Raw genomic sequence first — 23,931 nt, forward strand, 5'->3', positions numbered from 1 at the left:
TCAAATGCATAAACAGATGTAAAGGTAAAAAATTAAACAAGTCTGGGGTCTCTAATTTAACGGTCGAAAGGCACTAGAGATCGACTATTAATACCATGGGTAAGCTTCTTAATTTTCTTTGGTTAATTAAGTTGTTTAATCGCGAGAGCCAAGTATTTCATGTTCAAGGGCTGACTAGAGGCTATACCTAGAGGACCTTGTAGTTAAGCTACGATAAAAGGAATTTCTCATGAAATCATCGCTTGACTGATTACCTTTGCTTTGACCCCCCAAAGTCTTTTCACAGTGATTCAATTTTGATGTGTGTGCTTATTTTGTATGCCTTGGGTTTTTTGCTTTTCAAGGAAAAGCGTCCAGACTGGGAACCTCTAGGGCTCTAGTACCATAGGCAATACATGTGAGTGAAGTACCCAATCAAGCTGAGATTTCTCTTCCAGCTTAAGACTTTACATTATGGCACTTTGATTTTTTGTTTGTTCATTTTCAACATTTTAATTTTGTAACTATTGGGGGGTCATATAACACTGTTACCCTCCCCAGGCTCATCACATTAGTAAACTCCCTTTATAATACTTTAAGCTAAAGGTCAATAGGGTCAAGCCCACTAGAAAGCCCTAGTACATTTCACACAATGCTGCCTAAATCGGATTAAGAACCTAAGTAACCATTGATTATTAGGAAGGCATTCCCCATGGTATTAAGAGAAGATCTCTAACACCTAACTTGGTCAAACTAGCTTAGTCGGACTTGCTTGATTTTTAAACCTAGACAAGTGATTATGACAAAAAATTACATTGAATTAAATGTTTGTTACTAAGCAAATGTGCTGGATATTATGCTACCAACCACAATCAAAGCAGACAAACATGGGATGCAAAAAAGATAAGGGGCAATGCTAATGGACAAGAAACACCTGTTTGTGTTGATGGTCGTGCTTGATTTGAAGAGTGAGTCGAGATAAAGATTCCATGAAGGTCCAAATCCTAACAATAGCAACACGTTCCTATACACACTAGGAAACACAAGGAATACCTCTAAGAGGCACATCAGTGGGAAAAAAAAACTTTGCTAATCACTCAACTCTAAAATAGAAACACTCCTATTGTATTAATCCTACCTACCCTCCATCACTTGAGTGATGAAGATCAAAGGTGTTTTATGGCATAAGTTTCTGTTTGAGTGTACCGGATGCGAATGTGTAGGTCTGAGTCAATGTTTTGACTTTAATTGTGCATACTCATTTGCTAATTGCTCTTGCTCTTTATTATTTTTGTTTGTTTTTTTGTGAGTATAAGGCTTTATATATACATTTCCTAAGATTGGTGATTGAGAGGTCAGGGAGGAAGGTTGAGAGGGAAGCAAGTGAATGATGACTGTCAGCAAACACTCCCCCCTTCCTTGGGTAGATCATATCGTTTGAAATGTGCTCGTCACCCTTTGAAACCAATTGTTCCAGTCGATAATAGGTGAGGATTTTTGCCAGTAGTTTTCTATTACCTTAGGTGCCTCATCGAGTTGCAAGGGTGGTAAGGTACTCTCCTAGGATCGAACTTGAAGTGGTTCATCAGGTGATTCTTGAACACTGGGAGGTGTGGATTCCTTTGTAGCTTTATGGAGGTCCACTATTGTAGGTTGATGATGTGGAGAAGCTTTTACCTCTATGGATGCATTACATGAGGAGCTAGAAGCTTCATGGGACTTCCCCCTTGTTGAGCTAGGTGGAACAAATTGTTCTTTCTTCGGTACCCAGACTAGCTCTGGAGCGGGTGTGTAGCATTCTGTGATCTTTCCCTTCCCATGGTCTACCATTGGCTTTAGCGTTACACTGTTTGACTCATATGGGTTTGTTGTCGATAGGGAAGGACACATTTTACGTTTAGGTACCCAAATTTGCTCATTTCCATCATAGTAGCCTTGGGCTTCTAATAGTTGTTTTGGAATCCATCGTGATTTGGTCTTGACTCTCCTAGAGCGCGCTCTTGGTTTTCCAGGGAAATTTTTTCTTGGAATGGATGGGAGGGTTGAGGTAGTTGGAAGTAAGGCCTTGGGGACCCATTGATATGTACTCTTAGGTCGTGCAGGTTGAGTACTTTCAATATTACTGCTTGCTGCAACTACAAGTGTTGAAGTGCTAGGTTCATGGGTAGCCGGCAAAGACGAGTTAACCACCTTGGCTTGTGAATGTTGGCTATCCTTCAACTTTGCTAGAGTTTGCAACGTAGGTGACTTTGCTTGAATGATAGGGGTAAGAGTCGGTGGTCGCGTCGTGACACTACCAGTATCCCAATCAATAGTGCATTTGGTTGCCAACATCCACGTGCGTCCCAGGTTTACGTTGCCTTCCATAGCTCCCGCGGGCATGACTAGAAACCTCTGCACTATGCTTCCATTGTCATAGACAACAGGGGTCTGAAGGACTCCAAGAATAGCAATTTTCTTTTTATTAATGCCCTTGACTTGCATCGTACTCGGGGATAGGGTCGGTTTCCCTAATTGACACCAAACTCCATAGGATAACAAATTGTGTTTAGCTTCCGTATCTAATAAGGCATTGTATAGTACGTTCCCATAGGGGCTATTTAGCTCAATTGGGTATCGTAGGGGTGGCTCAGATTCTAATGAGTCGTCATCTGTGTCCTCGAAAAATGCTTGCGTGATTCCCAGATTAGCCTCTCGTTGGCGTCTAAGACGTTGTTGTCGTTCTCGAGCCTCAACTTTTACTTGGATTTTTCTAAGCTCTGCTTGTTCCTTGGCAGCCTTCTTTTGATGGATGGCTTGCAACTCTTCCTGGCTTAGAGGATCATAATATATTTTGAATTTACTCCCATTAAGGAATCCAATGGTTTCAACTCCATCTAGAGTCTCCACACGAATGGTACCTTGCGGGGTAATTTCACACACTCGATATGGTCCCTTACCAGCGTATTTCAATTTCTTCTTTTCATTACGTACCCCGTACATAAGAACTTTATCACCAACCTTGATGTCTTTATCCTTTAAATGGCTATCAAACCACTTCTTTCTCCTATCCTTCTCCACTAGAGCATTTCACACAGCTAATTGCCTCTCTTCATCTAGCCTTTCCAGGATATATAATCGCTCAACTAAGGGGTTACCATCCCAACCTTCTTGAGAAGCTACTCGAAGACTAGGAATGACAAACTCCCATGGCATAACTGCTTCTTGGCCATACACCATCTTAAACGGTGTGCAATTAATAGCAACTTTATACGCAGTACGATAAGCCCATAAAGCTGATGTAAGCTTTAGGTCCCAATCAGTGCAATGAGCCTCCACTGTCTTTGTCAAAATGGAGATGAGAGTTTTGTTGGTACTCTCAGCTTGGCCATTTGCTTGGGGATAATAGGGTGTAGACTTGTGGTGAGATATCATGAAGTTTGATGTGAGTTCTTTTATTACTTCATTTATAAAATGAGTTCCATTGTCACTCACAAGTTCAAAGGGGCATCCAAAACGTGTGATAATGTTCTCAAAGAGGAACTTAGCTGTTGTTTTTGCATCCGCCTTTCGTGTTGCTTTTGCTTCAGCCCATTTGGTTACATAGTCGGTAGCCACAATGATATATCGTGATTGCGTGCTACGTGCAGCCGGACTAATCGGTCCTACAAAGTCTAAGCCCCACTTTTCAAATGGTTGGGTTACCTTGATGGGATGTAGAGGCATCCTATCCCTTCTTTGTGGCTTCTTGAAGCGTTGGCATTCATCACATCCCTTTGCAAAAAGTGATGCATCCTTAAACAAAGTGGGCCACCAATAGCCTAACTGTAAGATCTTTCGGGCAGTCAACTTTCCTGAAAAGTGACCACCAACTACGCCCATGTGTGCCTCTTGTAGAATATATAAATACTCATCCTCGCGGGCACAGCGTCTAAGAACATCATCTTTTCCTCTCTTATAGAGAGTTCCAGCCAGTAAGCAATAGGGTTCGCATTCCTTGATTATTTTTCGAGCTATATCTTTTCGCAGCTCTTTGGGTGGAAAACCATTAACTAAGAACAATCTTTTCACTCCATTCAGGCATTGTCTCAACAATGAACAAAGGAGTATCAGGCAATTCATCATCAACCCCCGTAGGAGCTTCGCCATTAGGGATACGAGATAAATGATCCGCCATGACATGTTTCCTCCCAGGCCTCACAACAACGCTGAAGTCAAACTCAAGAAGAATTAACAACCATCGTGTAATTCGACCTGTGGAACAAAGCTTGTTTACCAAATATAGCAATGCTTGATGATCAACATAAAACACAAACTTGGTAGCAAGAAGGTAATAGCGAAATTTCTTTACTGCGTAAATCATAGCTAGACCTTCGCGCTCTGTAGTAGTGTAGTTCATCTCGGCATCATTTAATTGGCGACTTGCAAAGCTAATAGGGTAGTCCAATTTATGTTCTCCTGGTTGAGTTAGAACACACCCAATAGCAAAGTTTGATGCATCAATATGCACATAAAAAGGTACATTCCAATCAGGTGTTCGCAGGATTGGAGCACTTGTTAGGGCCTTCTTTAATAACTCATAAGATTGATGACATTCTTCCGTCCAGTGAAACTCGATAAGAAGCTTGTACAATGGACGCACTATCTCGGCAAAGTTTAAAATAAACCTTCGATAATAACCAACATGGCCCATAAATCTTTGAACTCCTTTATAGTTCATAGGTGGTGGCAAATCGGCAATGGCTTTAATCTTACTCTCATCTGTGGATATCCCGTTCTTGGACACTATATGCCCTAGAATGACTCCATGCTTAACCCAAAATTGGCATTTGAAAGGGTTCAATGAGATGCAATAAAATCTGCACCTTTCAAATTTTTTTCGTAGATATAACAAATGCTTCTCCCAAGAAGAATAAACACAAAGGTCGTCTAGGAAAGCTTCACAAAACTCCCTTAGAAATTCTTTAAACGCAGTGTTTATTAATCGTTGGAATGTAGCAGGGGCATTTGTTAAGCCAAAAGCCATAACACGAAATGCAAACACTCCAAACTCTGTGATAAAAGCAGTTTTAGCTTGGTCCTCTAATGCAATTGTGATTTGATTGTAACCAGAGTACCCATCTAAAAAGCTATAAGCTTCCTTGCCCGCAACTCTTTCAAGCACATGTTCTGAATATGGCAAGGGATAATGAACTCTCCTAGTAGCTGCATTAACTTTCTTGAGGTCCACGCACACTCTTAGTTTCCCATTCTTTTTTGGCACAATGACTATTGGAGAAACCCATTCTGAGTGCTCAATAGGGTATATGAATCCACATTGGATAAGTTTTTCAATCTCCTCTTGTACAATTTTGGCGTACTTAGGATTCATTGGATAGGGTCGTTGCTGGACGGGTTTAGCAATGTTGATCATGGGAATTGTATGTTGCACCACAGAAGGTGGAACACCCTTCATGTCATGATATGTCCAAGCAAAGATATCCTTGTATTCCTTGAGGAGCTCCTTAAGTACAGCCTCTTCAATTTCAGTAAGGTCTTGAGCAATAAAGACTGGTTTAGACTCCTCACCTGGTTCTGCTAATTCTATCTCTTTAACTACCGCTGGACCATCATAGACTCCACTGCTTCCATTGGTAGGTATTCGTTGGGCTTTGGCATACACAACCTTTCGCTCCCCCCTGGTATAAGATTTAAAATGTTCAGGAGCCGTATGTAAGTCAGCAGGCTCTTGTCCTGACAGAGACCTTTCTTTTAGTTATGCCTCCTTTTGTTGTTGTGCTAACTCTCGGTTTTGACGTCTTCTTATAGTTCGACTCAATTTCGGCTCTGTAACCTCCAATTGAGCGAGGTCAATGGGTCGCGGGCTACACCACATGACACTCTGGAGATGTTCACCCCAATTGTCTACTAGCTTTCGATGAGCATCACATGTCCCTAGATAGCTAAGCCATTATGTAGTAGATCTTTCCTTGTTTATCCTAGCTCTCACATTTTCTCGATATCGTCGTCTCTTATATGACCTTTGTTTTTTGTTAAGGTTTTGATTTTGGTAAATATTTGAACTCGACTCGCCTGATAGGTCTTCGCTTGTATCTTCTTCACTCTCATATAAATTACCATAGATGGTCGTACTAGGCCTTGAGTGTTTAGTTTCTATACTTGGTTCACTCGATGTTTCCTCAGGTTCTGAATCCATTTCTCCCCGAGATTCTGTTTCTGATGTGTATTGGCCTGAAGCCTTTGAGGAATCATCAGTTTCACTCTCAGGTAGGTGTGCCTCTTTCGTATCATCGGATGTTACATGCGCTACACCTAACATGTTTACTGGTGCAATGTGTGGTATCTCCTCCCCATCTGGTGTTACCCAGGTTGTTCCTCTAGCTCCCCATGTATCTATAGTTGCCGCTACGTGTACCCAATCGACATTGTCTGACTCAGCCATTCCGGGTAGGATATCCATATAAGGAGAGTTCTCCCCAATATCCGTGTCTTCGTTACACGTGTAACAATACTGTAATGGAGCAGAGTGAATTGTTGTGTCTGATCGATTATCAATGATGAATTTATTTCCTAGAGGATGCGTTCGACCACTTAAAAGATCAACTCAAATGACAGAGTCTTGGAACTGTAAGTAGACGTGGTTTTTGGACCAGTCATGCACCATTTTTGCTTCCCTCATGAATGGACGCCCTAAGATCATCTCAAATGACATAGGATGCTTGGAAAAATCCATAACAATGAAAGTCTACCTTACCTTGTGTCCCAAGACCTTGATCCTGAGATCCTTTAGCATTCCAATAGGCGTAACAATAGATCCATTAGCCATTTTTACCACTACGCTTGTGGCTTCAAGGTGAGGTCTCCCCATAGACTCCCAACAACTCTTTGTCACCATGCTGACTCCCGCACCACCGTCAAGGACCCCCTTTACAGTTAATCCTTTAGTAGTGATTGGTAGAGTAGCATTAGATTCATCACCTTCAAAGTATTGCCCCAACTTGTTAACAGGTATTTCTATAACAAGGTTCTCATCTAGGTTGGGTTGTGGATCTATGTGTTCCTCCTCTATTGGCATCTCCGCAGCTCCATCCATCTGTGCAAATTGTGGTAGCCCAAACTTTAGTTCTCCATTGAGGAAGGCTCGAAGAGCTGAGACTAGCTCAGGGTCTTTACATAGTTTGGACATGATGGTGGTTCTAACTTCTGAAGACATGAAATCCATCAATTTCGCAATGTTTAACGGCACCTTTTGGACTTCATTCCCTTGACGTGGGGAAGATGGGATCTCCATTTCTTCGATAGGATCAGGTAGTCCCTCTGTAAACATTCTTTCCATCAAGACGTAAGTACGCCCACTTTCCCATGACTTTAAGTCACTTTCTTCTTGGATGACACTAGGTATGTCCAAGGGTCTATGGACTTGGTGAGGTTGTTGTTGCGTAGGGAACACGGTGTCTGTAATTTGGATCTTCCTAGGTGCTGGTTCTAGATCCCTTTGGGTATCTTCTACCAAACTCCTTAATTGCTTGACTCGCTCAATCTCCTCTGTAGGGTTTGGGTAAGTTCCTATCTTCTTTTTGGATCCTGGCCATTGTGGCTCATGAAGATCTTCCTTGTTGGTTTCTATGTTAGTGGTCGTTTTGGTCTCCATGGTTTCACCTGAATCAGAATCTTCTTCAGCGTCGTTCATATATACGGGGTCATCACCAGTCTCTATGTTGGTCTTTGAGCTGGGGTCTGACTTCGCTGCTTTTTGCGATCTCTTTCTTCGTGTTTTCTTCTTTTTTTGAGATTGGGCAATTGATGCCGTGTCTCTTTCCTCAAGAATATAATTTTGTTTTTGGAGCATCGATCGTGTGAGTGCGTTTATTGGTACTATGTTTATAGTTGGTGGTGTCCCATCAACAATCTCTATTAAGTTCAATGGTGTGATTTTCGGTGCGTTTGGATTGTTAGGACACTGTGCGATCAAATGATCTATGCCACAACGATTACAAGTGAGTATTGGCATTGCCAATGCACTCCCTTGACTTGTTTGCATTAGTGCAGCATTCTTTTGCATTCTAATGGGGCACTCAGCTACTCGATGTGGTCCACCACATTCGTAGCACTGAAGAGGTGGTCTCTTAGCAGTGTAGTTGATATTTTGGCGTCTTGCCGCAAGAGCAGCTACTTGATATACAGGTTTTACTTGTCCCCAATGGTCTTCCATATAGTACATGGGACACTCCTCAAGCATGTCGACTCCATAGGTGATACTAGAGTCTATGTCCTCTTCGCAATCTACATAAGTACTAGATGACTCGCAACCTATTTGGTTCATAGGTGTAACTCTTGGATGAGGGGGTTGCGGTCCTAGCACTGGAGGTGGCAAGGGTGTTGTTTCAACAACATTTTGGGCCCTAGGGACCATGTGTTGCGCTGTTTGTTCAAGAGGTGGGTCCGGCATCAAGGCAGGCACTCGAGGTGTGTTTGTCCATGCTAAGGTTGGTCTATTGGCCATCGCGCACTTAAATACTATGCAATCCTTAGCTTGATGACCATACCTCCCACATGCATTGCAGTTCCCATTGAATTTTACTCTAAAAGTAGGGCATTCACTGGTACTATGCGGTCCATAGCATACTGAGCACCATTGTTGCTCCCTTCTTGGATACATATGATTGTTTTGCGGAGCACGATTGTCTCTAAGACTCTCTTGAATAGCCTTGGTGAGATCTGCTAAAGTCATCTCAGATATCTTTGGCTCCTTAGCAATAGGCTTTACGGTCATTGGCTGATGCCCTGATGCTTGCAAGCTAGTAGATTTAGGCTCAACAGACACTCTTTCTCCTTGAATCATTAAATTATCCTCCAATTGGATCGCATTGGTGGTGACTGCTTCCCAAGTGGTGATACCTCTAATAACTAAGCCATTGTAGATATTCTCATGTCGTAATCCCCTAATGAATCTATCAAGCAATTGGTTATTGTTGAAGCGCTCATTTGGATTACAACCAGAATTCAAATGCTTCAAGCGACTTATAAAGTCTCTCACCAACTCTCCTTCCTCTCGTTGGGCTTTCTGGAGCTGAGAGGCTACACCCCAAAGCACTCCCTCTCGTATGTATTCTTTTAAGAACAGTCTCCTAAGAGTAGGGTAAATCGTTTTTTCTTCCACCCTTAGGGTTCTATACCAATCCCCAGCCTTTCCACTTAAGGTTAGGCTTAAAGCATTGCTCTTATATAGGTCATTGTGTTCTCCTAGAGAATCGCATATTTGTTCAAACACTTCAATATGCTTTCTCACATCCCCGTCTCCACTAAATTTTTGTGTGAGCTTGGCTATTTGTACTGCCTTACTTCTAGGCTCTCTATCAGGCACGTTACTCATATTCTCAGCAATAGATCGACCGATAGCTTGAGAAAATGTTGCCAAGTCACCTAAGTGAGCAGGCACCGTGGGTGAAGGTGCTCCACAGACTACATGTGGAGTAGGTATTGGCATTGGGCTTGGCGCATAGGAAGCCCTTGGGTTCCACGTTGGGTACGATGTTGTGCCATGTGGTGGTCCATAGTTCATATGGGTGGCCCTAGGCATAGCAGACATCGGATGTGACATGCTAGTGCTAGCCGGTATAGTCCCATGGAAATAAGAACTTGGGTATTGTGGTTGTGGAGCATAGGTAGTTGAAACAATGGGAGGGGTAGAGACTACATGAGTGTGATGACCCATAGGTACATACGATTGGTACACACTTGGAGGTACTGTTGCAAGCATTGAGCTACCATGTAGTGGTGCTTTACTAACAAATGAGGTCCATGGCATGTTTCTCGGCATGCCCATCATTGGGGTAGGCATGGTAGTCGTGGTGTCATCAAGGGAAAGATGAGCTAGACTTGGAAAAGTAAAGCTATCACTTGTGGGCTCAGATTGCATTGAGACCCCTGGCGAAACAACATATGGGGGATCGATGGGACTCACTGGGGGAGTCTCCATTTGTGATAGAGTGGGTTGTTTCCCTTTGCCCGTGTCTAAAAATCGCATAGGACCCGTCGAAGGTATGTTTATTCCTCGATTTTGCCTCTCGGACTGGATAATCCTATGGATGACATTGCAGATCATGTGTTGTTGTTCCTCCAGACTAGTGGCACTAGATGTGGATTGTACAATTTCTAACCAACCCACATGGTATGTGTAGCCCATGTATAGGTCGGTCAAAGTCTCCGTGTTTAGGTCATATTCCCAATTTTCATTGAGAAATACCCCGTCCAAACTTGGTGTACTAGAGGGTTGCCGTGAGGTGGATGCAATGTTGCTTCCCGTGTTTTGACTTTTAGTCACCGCTACCTTAGAGGCGACTTTGGAAGGTGGTAGCTCGGTAGGGCCCTCATTAAATGAGGTAGGTAGAATGTCCACGTGGACACTCTGAGGGAGTGTGGGGTCTACAGGAGATGTGAATGGTGATTCTACTTCCCCACCCCCTTCGTTTACTTCATTAGCCGTAGGTTCAGAGCGCGTAGCTCTACTAAAAGTTTCCATCAAACGGCTAAAAACACTAGTTCCAGGTTGTTGGGCCCAGCTAGGTACGATTTCATTTGTTCCCCCGGGGCTTTGTGTAAGATGCTCTTCCATAATATTGTAGTCAGAGGAAGAGTCGCTAGCCGCTATATTTGGGTCTTGGGTTGCACTACCTTGGGTCCCCCCCGCTGAGGACGTAGACCCTAGCGTGGAAGGATAGTGAGTACCCCCGTAAATCGAAGCACTAGCTAGTTGTTCAGACTCTAGCACACGACCAGAGCGTAGATACATGTGCTTTGGGTGCCCTACAAGTGTCGGCAAGTACCCTCAAAGTTTACTTGCTTTGTTTTGTGGATGTTTTGCACCCCGTTTTCTACTTGATTTTTTCTTGTTTTTTATGTTTTTTATGTTTTTTTAATTTTTGATTTCTTTTATTAAAGTATGTGATAGCTCGAAACAAGCGTATCACTTAGAGGGTCCTTGTGTGCTTTACAGCACAATTTTCGGGCATCTGACGTTCCGTTGGTCCTTAAAAATCAATTTTTAGCTACGTGTGAAGCTAAAATTCATTTTTTTAAAAGGCGACTGAGGCCTAAGCCTGAGCGTGAGCTTGGGCTTGGGTCTGGGATTGGATCTGGGAGATATTCCCAATCCCGGTCCTACCTTTAAAAAAATATTTTAAAAATATTTTTTTTAATTTTCTTTTTTCATTTTTTTAATTTTTATTTTTTTTTTAAGGATAAGGCCGCCGCGGCCGTGAGAGCACACACACACTCTCTCTACCTACTTCTAACTAATACACCTACTCTTACACACTAACACACTCTATTAACTCTCACTAATCTACTTCCTACTTACTGTACACAGAAAACTAACTACCTTAATACACAAAGAATAAACACAGAACCTTTGAAATCTCTATTAACAAAGAAAACTAACTACCTTAATACACAGAGAATAAACACGGAACCTTTGAAAACTCCATTAACAAAAAAAAAAACACAGTATAACACCAAATCCCTCTTCTCAACACACACACACTCCTTCCTTACCTTTCCTACAATAGAAATTGCACCACGGAGAAGCACAGAGTGCTACTCAAGCTTCATGTATGGAATTCCCAAACAACGACGCCAAAAATGTGCACGTATGTCTCACGTGTCAATGCAAGGAACTTGCCGATACACCGTGTGCGAGCCACAAATGGCTCCAAGCACACAACAAGCCTAAACTAGTAAGCTCAAAGAAGGCGATGGTGTGTCACTCACCGCTCTACGCTTGCTTCGTGGAGGATTCCTCGCCGCGAAGAAGAAGGAGACGCCGCTACGCCGCGCTCAACCGCTTCACCACCGTCGTGCCTTCGTAATGCTCGATCGCCCACTCTCTCTCTCTCTCTCTCTCTCTCTCTCTCTCTCTCTCTCTCTCTCTCTCACACACACACACACACACACACACACACACACACACACACACATACACACACACAAGGAGGTGAAGAAGAAGAAGATGGTGATGGAGATGGAGCAAGAGCACTCTTCTATTGCACAAATGAGAGAATGAGAGTATTTTAAGTTTAGTTGACTTTTATATGAGCTCGCCCCATTCACACTTGGGCGCCCATGCTTAGCCAACTAATCCCTTGAATGTTCCAGTTAGAGTGCGCCTCTCATCGGCGATCACTCTTACCTTTTCCTATTTGACCGACAAGCCCGGTACCTGACTCTACCAAATAAATAATACAATGTCCGTCGTAGGTTATAACGTCCATCGTAGGTGATAGGGTGTCCGTGAGCCGTGAGGGTTAACAATGGAGATGACAACATTACCTACTACCTACGACAGGACAAAGAGATTTTCTTACTTGCACTGAGTTAGGTAGTAGAGGTGTTCTTGTGGTCCTCACGCACTCACCAAAATTTGGAAAATGCTATTGAGAAGTGCTTGACTTAGGCCAAGTGTTGCTTGAGTGGTTGGCTCTCACAAAATACCTGCCATGTTAGCAGTTGGTATTTTCATAACCCTCCAAAGCCAATGTACTTCAAAAAGCTAAAAACATTTTGGTATCTTTTCCCAGAGATTAATAAGTCAAAGACATGAGTGCTAGATTACTCCTTGTATAAGATGTACTTCAATGATCCTTCTTATTGTGTGACTCTTCTTGAGTTGGAGAAGCAGAGTAAGAGGCAGCGAGAACATTTCCAAAAAGAGGATGTGGAGGCCGAATTTGTGTTACAATGTGCTGAGAGTGTTGACACAATGAAAACTATTAGTGAGTGTCTATTTGATGCCAAGAAGGAGGCTCTTAACCAATGAAACTGGGATATATGGATTTGAAGGTACGGTCCCAACATGGAATTGCCTCTCCAATCATGCCAAAAATGCCCCCCAACCATACTCCTACACAAGCAAAATATAAGTGGCCAAGGATGGGAAAAGTTCCATAATGGACACCCTACCCTGACATCTCCTATATCTCATTGCCTTCACTCCCTATGTAGCTAACTCCTTGTGTAGCTAGTTGCCTTTGTATGTAAACCTTGATTCATAACAACTATGATGGATACATCCTTCTATAGAACGCTTTCCTCTTGAAGTCTACTCGATTCTTATCTTCAGTGTGTTGTAAAGTGCTAGTCAATTGGTGTGAATGTACTTTCAAGTAGCACAAAATGCCTAGTTAGTGATTTCAAGTTGTTGTCAAGTGAATAGAAAGTGCTAAGGAGTGCTAGAAAGTGCCTGTCATCCGGCACTCAAATGCTTTCAAGTGGTGCTTAGTGTGGTGAAGTGCTGAAAAAGTGTTGTCATGTGGTGCTTAGTTGTAGTAAAGTGCTAGAAAAGTGTTTTCAAGTGGTGCTTAGTGGTGGTGAAGTGTTGTCAAGTGGTTTAACTACTCCTTGAGATGGATTTCAAACATAGGTGAGTACAAACTGAAAGTGTGTGCTATGATAGAACTCACAAGTTCTCCTCAGGGGACATGCTATTATAGATTTGTTCAAATGCATCATTTGAAGTATCATATAGATTAGGCTTACCTTCCCTCCAACACATTGGAAACTTAATGCATTGCAATAGGTGGGAGTAGATAAGAGCAATGGGCTTGTCATCCAATAGGACAAAAGTATCATCTCACCCATTTACCTTGTCGTACTCAATGACAAATGAAAATGGTTGTGTCATTTATCCCTTTCAAAGTTTATGGCAAATTCTTTGTCTTAGTGGATTTGAGGATGTAGGAGTTTGCACCTAGCTCCTCTGTATTCACTACAAAATTTTGGCCAACCATCAAGGCATAGGCATTGCTCAGGTCGTCGTGGTGGCCAGTGTATATGGGAGCATATTCATCCTCATCCTCACTTGACGCGTCACCATCGCTTTCATCCCTACTTGTGGGTTGTATTTGTAAGTACTCCCACCCCTTCACGTGGTCTTTGTTTGCACATCTCCTCCATTGACCTTTGATGCATGCATGGCAAAAGCAAGACAATAATATGTGCCTTAGCACGTGCATATCTATTTGACTGCAGCCATTTTGGCACAATGAAAGGATCGAGACCCTGTAGTCCGACTCTGTGTATCTGTTGACATCATCGAGCTTGACCTCCCAGTATAAACAATTGACTTTCTTACCTATCTCTAGACATTTTTTTTTAGGGTTGTGTTGAGGAATGCAGCAACACTTGAAGCGTCATCCAACACCCATCCTTCAAATTTCAATTGATAATTTATGAGAGCTCTTTTGAGCAATGCACTAGCCCCATCATGTTCACCCTTCCCATGGTGTTCACAACACTAGCCCCATTGTGTTCACCCTTCCCATGGCCAAAAGCAAAGAAATTGTGTATCATCCCGATACCGGTCATATTGAAGAATGAGACCACAAAATAGAATGGCCACCTTGCTTTGAATTGTGAATCAACACCATCAGACCACACCCAGTGTTGCTTGACACTATAGCCTTGAATTTTCAGCCACCCATTGTGCAAAAGAAATCAGTGCTACACAAACAAAGTGTGAATCAGCATCATTAGACCACACCCTGGTGTTGCTTGACACTATAGCCTTGAATTTTCAGCCACCCATTGTGCAAAAGAAATCAATGCTACACAAACAAAGTGTCATGTGTCTTGTTATCAGAGATATACAAGTAGGTCTCTTTTGACTTCTGACTTTTTGTGGCTCGTGAAGACTTATTTCGTGCATCTCAGCAGACATTCATGGGCAAGGTGATAGCCCCTCATGCATGGTGGCATCCTCCTAGTGTGCTTGGGTCATCTCGTCTTGACAGGGTGGCTCCCTATTTAGCTGAGTGTGATCCCTTTTTTTTTATGTGCTAGTATGTATGCTCATGTGGCTCCCGTGTTAGCCAAGTTAATGCTCGCTTTTGGTTTGTTGTGGTAAAGATGCCATGGCTTGGTGAGAGAATGGCTTGCTGTGTAATTTTTTGGTTTTAATACATTTATCACTCACTATTTGTGAGTTTTGCAAAAAAAACAAGTAAAAGGGTCCCGACGGCTTTCAAAAACTATAAGAAAGTGATAAAATTGTTAGGTTGCATTAAACTGGTATCAGTGTTTGGGAAAGGATTGCCTCAGCTTAGTCTTGAGCCGATTGAAAATCGAGACTAGTTAGCTACAAACCATGATAAACGGAAGAAAAAGCGATAAAATATGTCATAAAGTCATCCAAAATTTTTACAAATCTCAAAATTTTTGTCAATATTTCCGGTTTTCTTCTTTGCGAAGAGGAAACTCGATCAGCAGCCGCTTATTAATAAAAGAGACTTTCTCGAATGTTAATGCTTACTGGAATCAAGCTATAAAATGCAAGAAATGTAAAGCCATCTGAAGTTGTGAAATGAAAGGTGAAATAAAAAGAACTAATTAATATATGTGTGTGTATAAAATTTATTAGAATTATGCAAGGTGAAGCTTCACTTTAACATTCTAAAACAATAGAATGAGAAAAACAACATGTGTGTGTGTAAAGTTTACTAAAATTATGCAAGGTGAAGCTTCACTTTAGCATTCTAAATCAGTAAATGCAAGAAAAGTAAATACATGTCAAGATGTGAAACGAAAAGTAAGTTTCCATCATGCACTGAAAACAATAAAGTCTCCCTAACCAGTGTTCGAGAAAAAACATTTTTCCAAACATATAAATATCCTTTCCTTGAGTTTTCCAAGAGGGAATTTTAAAAAATTAGAGGTATTTTTTTGGATATTTACACTATATTTTTCTATTTTGGGGCGGAATTTCTCCTTTTCTCGTCGCCCTCAACCGGCATTTTTGAAATTGGCAACGGCATGATATTAAGCTGAGACACATTTTTCCCGAAGAGTGTCCCTAATCCAACACAACACTAAGGGTTTCTTTTAGAAAGCCAAAAGAATCTATAAAGACATTACTTTTAGAAATGCAATAGATTATATATGTAAGAAGAGAGTATTGATAGTATTCCACTTGAAAGAGAAGATAGCTCTATTCTCATAGAGCTAATGTTTCTTTTGACCACATCAATGTGTGAGACACATACTTGTAATATATGTAAATAAATTGGATGCCTTCTTCATATTTTGCCAAATTTTAAAAAAAAAAGGATTAAACTAAAATTTATATGCGTTCTTTTCCTCTGAGGCATGTTTTGGCATGCCAATGTAGGGACCCATTGAAAAACTAAAAACAAAAAGACATTGTCAATGTTTCACATGGAAAAAACATGTGCAACCGATACAAATCAATACAAGAAATAACAAGGTGAAGATTCACTTAAGCATTCTAAAACAAAGAATACAAAAGGAAATCAAATGAGGTCTTCTTCTTTGTTTTTTTTTTACCAAACTCACAAACGTCGATTCGGGCATGACATAGCTAAGTAACTTTTTTATTTTGTTAATATACTTTACTCACTATTGTGAGTTTTGCAGGAAAAAAAAAACCAACAAAAGGAGATTTCAATGCTCAACAAGTAAGCTATCTGGTAAATCTCAATTAATTTCCTGCTTAGATTCCTATGTATCTAAAATTTTGAAACCAAAATTTTTTTAAAGCAAAAAAGCCCAACATGTCGCCATCAATCCATGCCTCCGTTCCCACAATGGCTATCATGCGGACGATCATCCTTTTGTCTCCTCTCTGCATCTCGACAGTGAACTCTCTGCTTCAATATCTTTGCATCCCCCTCTGTCTCTCCGCCGTCGCCCTCAGAGCTCAGGTGTATGGCATGCCGCCTCCCTCTGTCCCTCTAACTTTGCCCCTAAGGCATGGTATACCCCCCTCCCCCTCCAACTGTCTCTCAGACCAAGAAATTTTGTCTGTCTTGTCTCGCCTTGGTTGCCAAGCTTCCATTCTCGTGCACTGATCTGCATTCTCATCCACTGCGCACAAACCAGAGGCCTATAGCTCTACCCCTTCCCGCCCTCACAGGCAGTTTCATCAACAACTCCGTCCTGCCTTAGACACCCACCAACACCTGGCGCTCGTAAACGATCTCGTTGCTTTCGTTTATCAGCTCCCATCGTATGCATATGCTCTCTTGCCCCACTGCTTTGACTCAAGCCCCGACAGAGACGGGCTATCGTGAGCTGAAGCAATAAAAGGTCCTCGTCCCTCCAATATATCCGATGTGCTCAATACCCTGTCCAAGCCTCAAGAGTTCCATCCAGCGATGCCATACCTCCCACAAAACTCGTCGGCCAGTGCAAGGCTAGTGTCGGTAAGCAGGTACCACTGGACCTGGTGTAAGCGCTAATGGGGAAAACTTGAGGAGAACTACGGTGCTCTTCCTACCCTAGGTCGAGAATGCAACTGTCTCTGCGCACAAAAAGCCTGCACCTTACCGCAATGAAAAGAGCGTGGCCTACCTACGCACGAGAGAGAGAGAGAGAGAGAGAGTCTGTCTCTCGATCCTCTAGCCTCTGCCGTCCTCCAACTATAGGTCGTCGCCTACAAACATTTGCATCTGCTGCTGCAGATAGACAAACACGTCTAAGAAGGCTTTTTTTTTTTAAAGTCCATCCTTTCCTTTTGTCTTTTTGCACTAAAAGCAAAGAGGAATCGCTCTAGATTCCTTTTAATGCAACCCAAAAAAAGATTGAGCTGATCTACTACTCACATGAAAAGATATGTCCAATCAACAAAAGAAAGTATAAAATTTCAAATGTACTCCTAACTTTTATTTTTCTCTAAGGTTTCTTTTAGAAAGCCAAACACCGACCAAATAGGCCTCCCAAATTTTGGAAAGCAGCGCTATTTATACGAATCTGAGGAGATGCTGTCGGGTTTAGATAGAACTACACAAGCTAATGCAAAAGAAAGCAGGATGTGGCATGTAGAGCCTGGCTGAGTGGGACGCGTCGCAAGAAGGTGGCAACACAGAACGCCAAAAAGGAGGCGGCCATTTATTTAAAGTAGGTCCAGTTATTAGGCGCTTGTCGTGACGAATGCTGGTCCATTGGTCTACAAGCTTTTTGAACTGGATTGTTGTGCTGGTGTTTTTTACTGTGTCAACTCACTATTGCAGTATGCGTTTGAGTGCAGCAGCTTCGTGTTGCTGGTGTTTTTGACTGTATCAAGTCAGTTTCTGGTCCATTGGCCGTCTGCAAGCGTTTTGAACTGGATTGTTGTGCTGCTGTTTTTTACTTTGTCAACTCACTCTTGCAGTATGCGTTTGAGTGCATCAGCTTCGTGCTGCTGGTGTTTTTTACTGTATCAAGTCAGTGTGTGCATTATGCGTTTGAATGTGGCAGCTAAGTAGACTCCATGTTCGTTGGTGGGCTGAGCGAAGGACGGGTCGTTTGTGCTGTTTTGCTTCTTGTAGGTAGAGACGATGACCCGGCTGAAATCCGAAGCGCGAGGGAAAGGGAAACGAGATGGGGGCAATGTGGCGGAGATGGAGAAAACAAATAGCGCAGGAGGTTGCAAGGGAAGCACGTCAAAAGCAACGAAGCCAGAGACTAGAGTGATGGAAGTCAGTGTTACCGTCTCTGTGGGTGGTGATGATGTAGAGATAGGCCTATTGGGATGCATGAAAACGTTTCTTGAAAAGGAGACACTGGCTGGGTTGTGCGCATTGGAAAGGGGAGAGGCGCTATTCCACCTTCATTTTCAAATGGTTATCCGGCTCTGGGCAACATCATTGATTGTTGTGAACAAGAAAATAAAAGCGTACTTGGGATGGGCTAAATCGACGCCTGCATGGGGGGATGGTTTTGTGCCGTGGCTTGAAACAACACAAGATGCACACATTCGAGGGGATGGTAGGATATTGCCTGAAAGACCAGGATGAACAGTATTTCCAAAAAGTAGTGCATAATATTAGCAGTGCTGATATGAATACAGGCGTAGAACTGTATAGCTTGTATGGAGCTTATGAATTGAAGAAAAGGGTGTGCTTGACACCTATGAACATCTTTGATAGGGCATTGATGTACTGGAAATTTAAGTTGCGACACCCTACAGGCAATGACTTTCTATCCACCCTGCATAGAGTGGTTAAGACTGGGAAGTACTATCCATCGTCATCTTGGATAACTCCGCATCAGGGCCGCGGAATGCAGCTAGGGAAGATCAACGCACTTTGGAGATGCATGATATATCCATCCACGGCGAGCTACCAAGACATTGTGAACGTTTTGGTTAACGATGACGTCTATGCAAGCACGCAGCCTCGAGCAGACTAGTTCCACTCTCGCTGGCAAGAAAGAGAGAGGTATGCCACTTAAACTTCACGGGCAAGAATTCCTATATCAAATTTTTGTCAACGGGAAATATGTTTTGTAGCGGATCAGCAGCCCTTGTTGACAATCAAGATCTCGATACTGAGATAAGAGATGCAGAAATAGGAGATGATTTCATTCCGCTAGTGCATCGCGTTGGTGTGACGACAGTTGCTTAGTGTGGTGTATTCATTGCCTATGTTTTTATTGTTTTTTATTATGCTCTCAAACAACGAAGGTAATGATCACTTTTGATGTGTGCAGTGCAAAAATGGATGAGGAGGATGAAAACCAGCTGCTTAGATTGACTGACACACAAGCAGATGACTCTTTTGGTGTAATCGAAGATCCATGAATTGATAGGATAGAAGACATGCTGGCTGCAGTTTTCAAAGAGCTGATTGGACCTGAAACCAGAAATGAGCGTCCGCTTCAATTGGAACTTATTGAAACTATACGTGTTTGAAAGATGCGGTTGATAATTGTGGGATCAATGTTGCTGATATCCAAGTGACAAAGTTGGAAGAGCAAATCTCCTCACTGCAAAAAGAGCTAATAGCTTTGAAAGCTTAACTCAATAGACTCAATGCCATAGTCTGCAAATTTTCAAAAATCCTAAATAGGAGCAACAACTGATCCTCACTACCGATATTGTAAACGCAGCTTCATGTAAATGCAGCTAATCTGATGAAAACAATGTTTTTGTTACTATGCATGTACAGAATAATGTATTCGTATCCAAGAGATGTTTTCTCTGACAAAAGCAATATCTGCCCTGCATCTCAAATCATCTAAAGCATAACTGATGAATGATTCAAACAACACTCTGTTTCATGCTTCTAAGCATAGCCGCTGTTCTGAAACTTTTTGTTTCATCTCGCATCTGAACCTGCAGCAGCAGATGAGCATAGAGGCGAAACAGCAAGAAAGTGTCGCGAGAACTGGAGACGGCCAGGCAGACCATCGCTGCGTTGTTTTCTTTTTTTTCGCGATGGGAAACTGTTCTGAGCGGATCTCGCTGATGTGGACTGCATACGCGACGCTGATCTGGACTGCGTTCCGAATTGCTTAGCAGAATAGAATCTGTGTAGATTCCGGGGGGGGGGGGGGGGGGGGGGGGGGGGGGGGGGGGGGGGGGGCTTTCCACGTGTAGTAATTTAGATGAATATTTAAGATCTCTTGGAATAGTTTCTTACGATGTTAAAATTCTCTTCTTCTTACTCTCTCTCTCTCTCTCTCTCTCTCTCTCTCTCTCTCTCTCGCTTTTCGCCAACGCAGGCACACTGTGGGGGTTATGGCAAGAAACAAAAACGAGCATAGGAGATTGCATGAGGGCGTGTCTCTCTCTTTCGCCAGTGCAGTGAAACGAGGTAGCCAGAGTGTGAATATGCAGGTGATGTGCAAGAGGCGGTTCTATATATACACTATGACGAAGAGCAGGGCGTTTTGTTCTTTGTTGATGCATACCAGGCCGAGAATGGGGGCAGGGGGAGGCCCATTTTCGTATCAATTCTCAGATTCGCAATGAATCTGAGGGGAAATTAGGCAGGATCGTGCGAGATGGAGATGGACCAGATAGTTTAGTGCACGCATGTGTGTTTTCGTTTGGGCTTGAATGGGCGGCACGTGAAGGACAGAAGAAGCTCCACCTCGATATGAAAATAGGCTTAGCGGTGTGTACACATGAGTTTGTGTTGAGCTGCAAATGAGCAGTGCGGGGGCGGGGCGTAAGTGATGAGCCTCTCTCTTTGTCTGTCTGCGCAGTGGTGTCCTTCCATAAGGCGATGGATGTGCAGAGCATGGACTCCATCCCTCTCTATGTCTCTGCGCCAGGCCAACAGGTGCGGCGAGGACCTCTTGCCAGGAGGTTGACATGTTGATACCCTGCCACATGGGTTTTGTGCGAGTACAGAGAATAAGGGGGGGGGGACACCATCAAGAAGGAGGTCAGCTCTCACAGGGCACGTGGAGTCATGTGGGAGGATCGCACGCGCTTGCTTGACATGGCCGCGTGTAATAAACTATATATTCTCTTTTCTGTTATCAAGTTGTTCGAGCTAATATCTGAGCAGATTCCGTCTAATAAACTAAAGTGGAGCGACTAGGAGTGCACATTAGTCAAAAAGGACATGCTTGGCCTACATAAGGCTATTGAGAAGAATTTCATAATAAATGATTTCTTTGTGAGAGAAAAAAAAAAGTGACACATGTAATGAAAACTTGTGTATCACAAGAAAATATTTTTTTTTGGGAAAAAAAAAGGTACAACAATGAACTATTTACATTAAAATATATTTCAAAAGCATAAAAGATAATGTTTGACACAATACTCAATGCTTCTCTTCCAAGAGAGAGGTAAACAAATGTCAACACACATATGCCTAAAAGAGATTATACAAGAAAAGTTTATTATCATTAACCTATCATGTGGCAATAATCCGCAAGCTTTATCCAATGGTCCAGGGACGCACCCGAAATTCAACCCTTTAGTAAGGACTACTTATGTAGTCCAAAGAGTTAAAAAGGACATGCTTCATTTCCATGTACCATCTGAAAAAGTTAAAAAACTCCTTCTACATTAACTTCCTTATGCTCTAAGGCTTGTTTGAGAAAGCCAAAAACCTATGTAGCAAGCCAAAAAAGGATATCTTTTATTTCCATGTACCGTCTAAAAAGTTTTAAAAATCCTCCTCATACATCTTAGAAGATTTAAGTTTAGGAGAGTGGAAATATATTTACATGGAAATAGAGGATATCCTTTATTTCCATGTACCATGTAAAAAAAATTCAAAAGTCCTCCTACATATAACTAGGTTTAGGAGAGTGGGCTCTGAGAGCTCTATGAACTGGAAGGTTTAGGAGGAAGGGATCGCTTGCCCTGGCCATTGTGCATGAGCAGGTATGTTTTTGAGGACTCGCCGGCCTTGCCTTCTTGCAAGAGCTGTTGACTTGTCACTTGGGCGAGCTCCCATAGGAGCCTTGGCCATGCCTTAATCAGTGTTGGTCCACCTCCCCACTTGCATTGTGTTGTTTTGCACATTCTCAAGCCACCCTCGACAACGATTATTGCTATCAACACTGGATAGCAATTGTCTCCCTACTGTGATGGATGGCAAGGCTCTGTTCACACCTTGTGGACCTGGACTCGCTACTACAGGTGCGTGAGCAGCCCGGTGAGATGTTGTCAGATATGGATTCAAACTTTGTCTTTTTATAACAGGCAAGAAATGTGACACCGACCATTGCCAAGATCCATGAAAAAGTCCTCAAACCAACCCCACTTGATGATGGAAGAGCTCCTAACGTTTTTAGTCAAGGTAAGGATGTTGACAGCTCTTCGATGCATGTCGATTTTGGCTCCACCGTTGCTCTCTAGAGTTTGAAGGCTTGTTGCTCTTATTCTATAGTACCTTACTTCATGGGCAAACGGATGAGCCCCCAAGGATTATGGGACTGGGCAGCTGTAATGTTTAGCAATAGTGATGAGGTGCAAAATTTTACAGCTGTGGGAAAAGGTTTCTATGTAGCTTCGTGTGCTTTTGAGAAAACATGCTTGTTGCTCTTACTCTATAGTACTATACTCCATGGGAAAATGGATGACCCCCCAAGGATTATGGGACTGGGCAGCTACAGTGTTTAGTAATAGGAGCAGGAGCTAATTTCTTAAAAGGTTAAGGTTTAGCAGCTAAGCATGTTAGCATATCTGACAAGGATTGGCTTCATATAAATTTGAAGTTTTTACGAATAGCTTCTAGGAAAAATTAGTGTACTTTACTTTCATTGTTGATGGGAAGACCATAGAGTCACTTTAGAAAAGGCTATACATTAGCAATGAGAAAGAGAATACCGTCTCTAGCAAGGTTTACCTTATGAAGAAACTCTTTGACTTGAGAATGGAAAACTGTAATATTGTTGCCTCGCTTTGAATAAGTTGAATATTATTTGCCAATTGTAGGCTTAGAAGCTAAACTTAGATGTGGAAGTCAAGGCTAGATGCTTGTTATGCTCTCTACCTGTGTTATAAAAATACATTTTTTATTACCATTAGTAACTCAGTAATTGCTAGCAATCCACTAAACTTGCATAATGTAGCTAGTAGCTTAGTCTTAGCGGAAATTAGATGCAAGTCTATATAACAAAGCAAGTAGAATATTGCCCTCTCTACAGATAGAGGTACAAAGCAGTTGAGAGAGAGGTCCCATGAGAAAAGCAAGCCTCATCGGCAATCGTTGTCAATCTTGTAGTAAGAGAGAGCTTGAGTACTCATTGCAATAAAAAATAATAGAAGAGAAGAGAGGAATGGATCCTACTAACTCCACTCTCTCACCCATGGCTTTTTGCTTTATGGGTTATGGTAATATACAATTCCATGATTTTGACTCTCTATAATTGTCTGTGTTCTCGTATTACTTACCATGTCCATATGGGAATGAAGATGTCATGTGGCCATGTGTGTTCTAGAGAGGGTTTTCTCAAGCATCTTGCCCGACATTGGAGGATAGATATTTCATGCGGTAGTTGGGACATGCTAAGACCTAGCATGGAGAGGAGGAGGATGCCTACACCTACTACCTTCCACCTCTATTTAAAGGTGAGGGCCTCAAAACCCTCACTTAAGCCTTTGATTACTTGCTTCACTAAGTTTAAACTCTGCACTTGTTGATTGAGCACCTGCACTTGAGAGGGAAAGTGTTTAATTTGGTGGCCTACATGGTTTTCCACTAACTGGCTTTATCTTTGTAGACTTGGGGATGATGG

General features: G+C 42.4%; 1 pseudogene; it reads left to right on the plus strand.

Annotated features, from left to right (window-relative positions):
- Positions 1–17,898: 17,898 nt before the first annotated feature.
- LOC147460849 (uncharacterized) lies at positions 17,899–19,444 on the plus strand (annotated as a pseudogene).
- The last annotated feature ends 4,487 nt before the right edge of the window (positions 19,445–23,931 follow it).

This window comes from Adiantum capillus-veneris, chromosome 3, assembly GCF_014529385.1.
Source record: "Adiantum capillus-veneris isolate H3 chromosome 3, ASM1452938v2, whole genome shotgun sequence".
Lineage (NCBI taxonomy): Eukaryota > Viridiplantae > Streptophyta > Polypodiopsida > Polypodiales > Pteridaceae > Adiantum > Adiantum capillus-veneris.